Source organism: Erigeron canadensis, chromosome 1 (genome assembly GCF_010389155.1).
Source record: "Erigeron canadensis isolate Cc75 chromosome 1, C_canadensis_v1, whole genome shotgun sequence".
Taxonomy (NCBI): Eukaryota; Viridiplantae; Streptophyta; class Magnoliopsida; order Asterales; family Asteraceae; genus Erigeron; species Erigeron canadensis.
In genome coordinates, this window is record NC_057761.1 from 33,908,444 (window position 1) to 33,916,341 (window position 7,898).

Here is a 7,898-nt window from a genome sequence, read left to right on the forward strand (position 1 = left end):
TATGGCCTGGTTGTAGCATTAGCACTTTTATTTGCTAATCCTTTGTTTAATATTTAGATTAGATTAGAAATATGAAAAAATTTTTTCATATTATATTGCCTTGCATTTGTGCTTTGCTTTTTCGAATTATATAAGGATTCATTCCTCGAATTACTTATTCGTTGAGAAAATAACCCACGGGAAGGGCTGATTTGCGGATGAGGAATTAGCATACCAACTCGCTTTCATCCTTCCGTTCGTGTTTGGTAGACCTCTTTTAGTTTTTAAGATAGGTTGCAAGCAAGAGGGTAATTCATGATTCTAAATCAAATGGATTTTTTAATTCGATTTAGAAAGTAGGAAACTAGAAAGAAATCTATATATAAAGAGGGCAAAGTAATACAAAAAGAACTCTGTTCGATTTTTTAGTCTATCTATACGAGGAGATCATATCATATGAAATGTAACCGATTCTTTCGTTTCTTTCGGCCACTGGCCATCCGCCGGGAGTTTCGGGTTTAATACCGATATTTTAGCAACAAATCTAATAAATCTAAGTGTAGTGCTTGGGGTGTTGATCTTTTTTGGAAAGGGAGTGTGTGCGAGTTGTTTATTTCAAGAATAGGCTGGATCCAAACAGATGTACTTTTCTGTTATAACTAGGGAAGTTATACCTAAGAAAGAGAGGTGCACGATCTCGCGAATTACTTCTGAATAAATTCAGAATCATATGTAAGAACTATAGCATTTCGTAATTTATGGAAAATCTACTTTGATTCTCTATCAACCAATAAGCGGGACCATTAACAGGTTAAAGCTAACTGTTTGAAGTCCAGACGCGGCATGGTACTCTTTCTACCACTATGTAATATAGAGCGGTTTCAAAAAAATAAATATATTTTATCAATATAGAACACTCATATCGATAAAATGATTTGAACTACTATGGGGATTTATCCTTTTTTAGCCAATGCGAATCGATGACCTATTGTGTATAAAGTAAAAAAACTTTTGGATTAAAAAAAGTAACAACTTTGTGACAATTACATTTTTTTTGTTTTGTTTGGTCAGAAGAGTCCTCCGAATATTTGGTCTTGAATTAGTGATTCGTTTGATATTTGATTCATTTTGGAATATGAACAAGAGAGGATAGGCTCATTACATTAACAATAAAGATATGGGAATTTACATTGAGCGGAGAGCCAAATGAATCGAAAGATTCATGTTTGGTTCGGGAAGGGATCATGAATTTTTGAAATGAATGGAAAGATAATCTACTTTCATTAAGTGATTTATGAGATATCGAAACAGAGAATCTTGAATACTATTAGAAATTCAGAAGAAGGCGCGAGGGGGCCATCGACAGCTGGAAAAAGCCAAACATCGCAACCTTTGCCTAATAATACTTAAATCAACACCTTTTCACCTAACTCCGCAAATTCATGACAAAACTCTATGGAGTAGTTCTTAAATCATGCGAAATCACATTGCTTGGAGCTAATGAACATGTAATAAAGTATGAGACTCCAAAAATCCCCCACCCATTTGGCCTAAATCCAATCACTTTGCTTTCCCGAAATTCTTTATATTGCAATCCCTTTACTGGTACACCTAATTGATCCCCACATCCCAAAAGCAATGCCAATTCATACGCTAAAATACAAAACAAAACAAAATAAACATATTTCCGGTCATCACTCCGGCTCACCCCTACCAGGAATTCATCTGATCTACAGACCACCGTTGCCAGGCTCACACATCATCCCACCTCCACCATCTCTCACGCCTAATTTTGCTTTGTGAATAAACAAAAAATTTATTCATATCGCCTTCGCCGGAAATAAGCCACCTATAATATGCTACAAACTGCCGCCATAGCCACCCACCACCACACAATCATAGTAGTGTTCACATGCAATCATCATCCGCATCGAATTTTTATCATTCATTTGTATATCCTAAATCTAAAAATCATGAAGTATGAAATTGAAATCCTAATAAAACTAATATGAGGTTATTTAATGGCGAGAGGTGCAAGAGATATTAGAAAGAAAGAAGAACAAAAAATATGGTTGAGGCTTTTAGAGGTGGTGGTGGCGTGAAATCGTGATTTTACGATCTAAAGAAAAAGGGAACAAACAACCAAAGAAAATATTTCTAATTAATATTAAATTAAATGTTAGTCGTCCAGGTGGAATAAACTAGGATACAACCGGTTAATTAGAGTCCACATAATCAAAAGTAGGTCATAGTCCACTAAAGATGTTTTAGCCGTTTTTCTTCCCTTCAATAACAATTTTTTTGTACGAGCCTCACAATAACAAAATGTCAAAGTAAAAAGACTTTCCATGCAATTAGCCTATTAGAGGCGGACCTACAAACATCCGAGGGGTAGCCGGGGTACGGGTCCGTTTCGTCCGTGAATTGTAAAAAATTTAAAATTTTTTATATTATGTATCGGTGCTACGGGTTAAAAAAAATAGGATACGGTCTAACAAAAAAACATTAACTTTTATACATCTTTAGGAAAAAGAGGTGGAAATAAATACCCATTAATTTAATTATAAACCAAACAACTAAGATTACCAATCGACATCATTTGATGTTACACAGTTTTGGATATGCAAATTCTAGAGTTTAGTGACGTTTTAGTGAAGAAAAACACCAAATTGTTGGCAAATATGGCCTCTTTGAGTCCATGTGATAATTTTTCTATTTTTGACACGTCAAAGTTAGTGAAGCTTAGTGAGATGTATCCAAATGATTTTGATGATACAAATAGAAAAAATCTTCCTGGTCAACTCATGATCTATTATCACACTTTGCAACAAGATGCTAGATTTGCTAACTTAAAGGGAATAACTGACCTTGCTCGTGTGCTGGTGGAAGAAAAAAAACATGGTTCTTTTCTTTGGTTTATCGGTTATTGAAGCTAACTTTAGTTTTGCCGTGGCAACAGCAGCTGTTAAAAGATGTTTTCGGTAATGAAGCTTGTGAAGTCAGATTTGCATAATCGAATGGGTGATAAGTTATGAATAGTTGTCTGATTTGTGGTATAGAAAGGGAGATACTTGAAAATATTCCAATTAAGAATGTGATTGCACAATATCATATGCAAGACCGTAGAGGACAACTTCCATGAGACAAACTGTTATTCTTAATCTTTTGTTTTATAACTATAATAGCATATATTATGTTCGATAAATTGTGCTACGGGTCCTTTGGAATCTTGGGTCCGCCACTGATTGATATGTACATATACACTAGTTACATTACCTTATAAAGCATTTATTCCTTCATATATCTAAACTATCCCTCTTCTTTATTCATTTATTTAAGTATCTCTAACCAATATACCTATAATACTCTTAATGAAGTTATTTACCACATACATCAACTATGAAAATAACTACACTACCGGCCACTTTAACATCAATATTATTAGAGTAATATTTACACGCGGTGCCACTACCACTACCACCGCTACCACACCACCGCCGCCGCCGTTTTGGCGTCGCATCTACGGGCATTTGTCTAGTATGAAGTTATGAACAAATGGGTTAACAACGGTGAATTCCACAAGGCATATAATGTTCCTTGATTAAGGACGTACATGTTCTAACCAACTAATCTCAAATTGTGATTATCCTTTCTGAATATTCCCAAACTTACAAATCTTTTTTTGTATTCAATATTTCAATTCGTATAAGATATATTCACGCGTCGAATCCAAAGTCCATAGGATTAATTTTATAACTCTCAAGCTGTTGCCATACACAGCAAGTTAGTTGTTGATTCTGTGTTGCAGTCATTTTAAATCTTTTGTTTTGTTATAACCAAATTAACTTATCCAACTAGTCGGCTAGCTAGTGAAAACTTGAACTATAAATTAACAGGACATAATTAGTCATATGCCAAAATTAAACAACTTAATCGAAACCGAAATTAATGGGTTTCATCATCATCAGAAGATTATATTCAGCTTCCTAAGATCGATTTTTCACTTCTAAATAACCGCAAGTTACTTGATAGTAATCGTGTCTATGATTCGATTAAAACTCAAGTTCTTGAAGCCCTTCAAAAGTATGGTTGTTCCAAGCATCTATAGATGGAATAACACCTGAGCTTCAAAGTCTGTATATGGTGCCGCGAAGCACCTTTTCAATCTTCCTTTAGAAACCAAGTATAAAACGTCTCGAATGGAACGTTATTGGGTATATGGGGAACTCGCCGCTACTTCCACTATACGAAAGCATGGGTATCCAGGATCCACATGTCGCTGAAAAAGTTGTAAATTTCACTAATCTCATGTGGCCTCCTCAAGGCAACCCTCAAATTAGGTAATTAAGATTTAGTCAATTAAGTTTTCTTATTGATACTCTTTAATTAGCTTGATCATATACAATAAATGTTTTATGCACTGAGCTTGCCTCTGGAGATCTGTCAAAGGTTTTATCATCATGTCTTGCAAGGCTGAAGATTTTTTTGTAATTTAGATAGAACCTCCCATGGAATTGAAGACTGTATCGGGTGTTACTCATTTAATTTTACTATTAGAAATTCTTTAGGCACGACAATTAATTAGTTTACTTCGATTCATTAATTTGTTACAAATCTAACTTACGACCGTTTTATTTCTCAATTAATCATTTGTTCAATCAATTCATGCGTTGTTTGTACTGCAGCAATGACATCCATCTATATGTGGAGAAGCTTTGGGAATTGACTACAATGACAAGGAAGATAGTTTTTGAGAGCTTGGATTTGGAAAAGTATTTGGATGAACACAATGAACTAGCAAGTTATGCTTAAGTTCATAAATACCGAGTGCCAGAACCAAATGAAGCGAATCTTGGCTTGCACAGCCATGCGGATCCTGGTATAATGACGATACTACATCAAAATGAAGTCGAAGGATAGAGATTCAAACAAAAGATGATGACGAATGGCTAAAAGTTAGCTTTCTCCAAATACATTTATTGTCATGACCGGAGAGACTATAAACGTAAGTCTCTTGTATATAATCATCAAAGATCCCTTCATTACAAAACTCGATCGGTTTAATTACTTTATAAACATAATTTTCGTATAATTCAAAAAAAATATGTGCTAACTTATAAATAAGTAAATTTGTCATTCAAAAAAGAAAAAAAAAACTTGTTACTTTTAACAAATTAAATTTATACAAATATTTGAAGAAGTACTCAGATTGCGTGTTGATTTGATGATTATATATGCATATGCGAGCAGGTATGGTTGAACGGGCGATTGCATGTGCCACTTCATAGGGTGATTATGAGAGAAAACTACATGGCTCGGTATACCTTAGCATTTTTCGAATTGCCAAGACCAGGGAATCTCATAATAAAGCAATCGATGACATGGTCGATAATGAACATCCGTTGCTCTTCAAGCCTTTTGATTACGGAGAGTTTGTCAAACTTTCTGTTACTGGAGGTCAAGGCATACAAAAGTATGCAGTAAAGGCATATTGTGGTGTTTCAAAACGACAAGGCGATGGTATCGATCAGTCAAGCTAGTAGTACTCGAGCAAGATTCTCTAAGTATTATGTACGTAGTTTATTCCATATGGCGTATATCGTACTGTTAATTTACAATTATCGTACTGAAATAACAAAAAAACCAATAATAAAATCAGGTTTTTCCACCTAATAATAACTAAATAATAGTCTTCTTCCAAATTAAATGTTCTATTTTGACTTTTAAAGTCTTACTTTCGCAACTTTGACCGTAAATGTTTCATGTGTTATACAATAATTGATGTAAAATATAAGAATAAATGAGCCTTAAATGAACTTTTCATTGATATAATTTTCATTAGATATTTTTATACAAACAAAAATACTTACGTTCAAAGTTAGAAAAGAAAGACTCATATATGCCGAGAAAACTAAAAATAAATGCATTAACTTTAACTAACATAATTATTCCACGGGGAAAAGAAATCACAAACAACATGAAAATTACTTCTCTCTTTTTTGTATAAGTTGCTAAAAGAAAAACGTTACATTATTCAAAATCCATGATATTGAAATAGTACTAATCCTATCATGTACCCACTTTCTTCATAAATAGCGTCAGAAAGAAGGGAAAACAAAACTGAAAAAAAAAACAAAATGTAAATGTCAATAACATAAATAATGAAATAATTAATAATTTAATTATTAATTATTTCCTCTAAAAGAGAAGTTGTTCTCAGTATCATTCTGGCATGACACTACTATTGTTGTTGGTATTCGAGGCAGAATTTGGCTGAGAACCACCATCAACCCCACCCCCGCCGATAATGGAGGATATCGCGACAGCCAACGCAGCCGTAAAGTTTGGGTTAGTAGTGAGGGCATTGACAGTGTCAGCAAAAGCGACACGTGAAGGTTCTTGTTGAGATAAATGAAGCCCAGAAATTTGATTGGTTATATAAGCCCTGACGATTATTTGAGGAAGTAATGCGGCGTTTTGACCAGTGAAGTTATGTTGTTGACCGGGTGGTGTGTCGAGAGATTGAGTGAGGTCTAAAGTGACAGTAGGAAATGGCGCGGAAGCTGAAATAGTTGCCATGTGTGGGAGCAAGGAAGGAGAGTTGTTGCTAAGTAATTCGAGTTTATGATGCCGTCTGCACTTGGCATTGAGCCCGAGAGTAGCATTCTGGCTGCGGAAGAAGTGGTTGAGGAATAGCCATCGCGGCTGGTGGCAACGGGTGATTGTGGTTGCCTTCATAGGTTGTGATCAGGATTGTTCTGTCTTCGGCGCATCTTGTACCTATTCAAACAAATGCATACTCAAATAAGTTTAATTTCTGATCATGTGCATGTTTTAAATTCAAATATATACATAGATTTCGTAAGAAGATTAAAAATCATCTAATAGTTAATCAAATCCTAGCCCGTTTGACCCGTTATCAACATGTTTAACTAGTATAATTCTGTTCGCTATATATTGAGATTATACCATTTCAACTCTCTTTTACTTTTGAGAAGAGATCCTCACAAGGGGGTGGATTAAAAGGGGGTATTTTTAGAAGTTCTGGTTGCATCCTAGTTCTTCATGTAGTTTAGGATAGTTCACTGCTAAAACAAAAAGAATAAAAACAATAAAGCTTACTTGTTTCCTAACGGGGCAACCTGTAGACATGGTGCACTTATAATAGGCTCGAGGACAAGGATTCCTTTTGCCATTTTCTGCCCATACTTTCTCCATTGACACCCGTCTGTGATCTGTAGAAGCAAAGTTATCAAATAAACAAGAAACGAGATTTGATTTTGATTTCATATAATTCCAGTTCAGTGTCATGTTTATATTCCATGGCAAATACATAACATATGTATGAAAGTTATAGTTAGATCGAGTTGATCATGAAGTGTTTAAACATACATAAAACCTTGAGGTAAACTTACAGAGTTGGTGTGTTGTTATTGTATAAAGTACCAAAATATATGTCAATGAACAAAGGTTTTCTTTAACCTACTCCTAAAGTACAAGAATGTCTGGAACATGAATGTCTGAGATGAAACCAAGACTTTATAGCTATGAATATATTTACGAAGTTCTTAATTTTATTTCCTTCCCAGCTAGTTAACATTACAAGTTCTTTCATCATTACGAAACTTAAACAAAAAGTGACAACTATATATATATACACACGTACCATTGCAGCTTCTGATCTGGCTCGAACAGAAACTCTGGCTTTTCGAATAGTTGCTTCTGTAGCTTGATCTACTTCCATTCTCATCCTTTTTCAAAACATCCAACCTTGGTACCTTATTAGGACAAGGCAAAACCTGTTCCGGGATCTCTCGTTGATCTCTACCATCCATAACATTGATGGGCCCAGTTCATGATCATGGCTCTTTATTCCTCAGACGAAGACCGTGAATTCTCATCTTCCAAGGCTGGTAAAC

General features: G+C 34.8%; 2 pseudogenes; one reads left to right on the plus strand and one right to left on the minus strand.

Moving 5' to 3' along the window:
- The first annotated feature begins 2,660 nt into the window (after positions 1–2,660).
- Positions 2,661–5,519, plus strand: LOC122590576 (annotated as a pseudogene).
- Positions 5,520–6,201: 682 nt separating this feature from the next.
- LOC122590586 lies at positions 6,202–7,814 on the minus strand (annotated as a pseudogene).
- Positions 7,815–7,898: the final 84 nt, after the last annotated feature.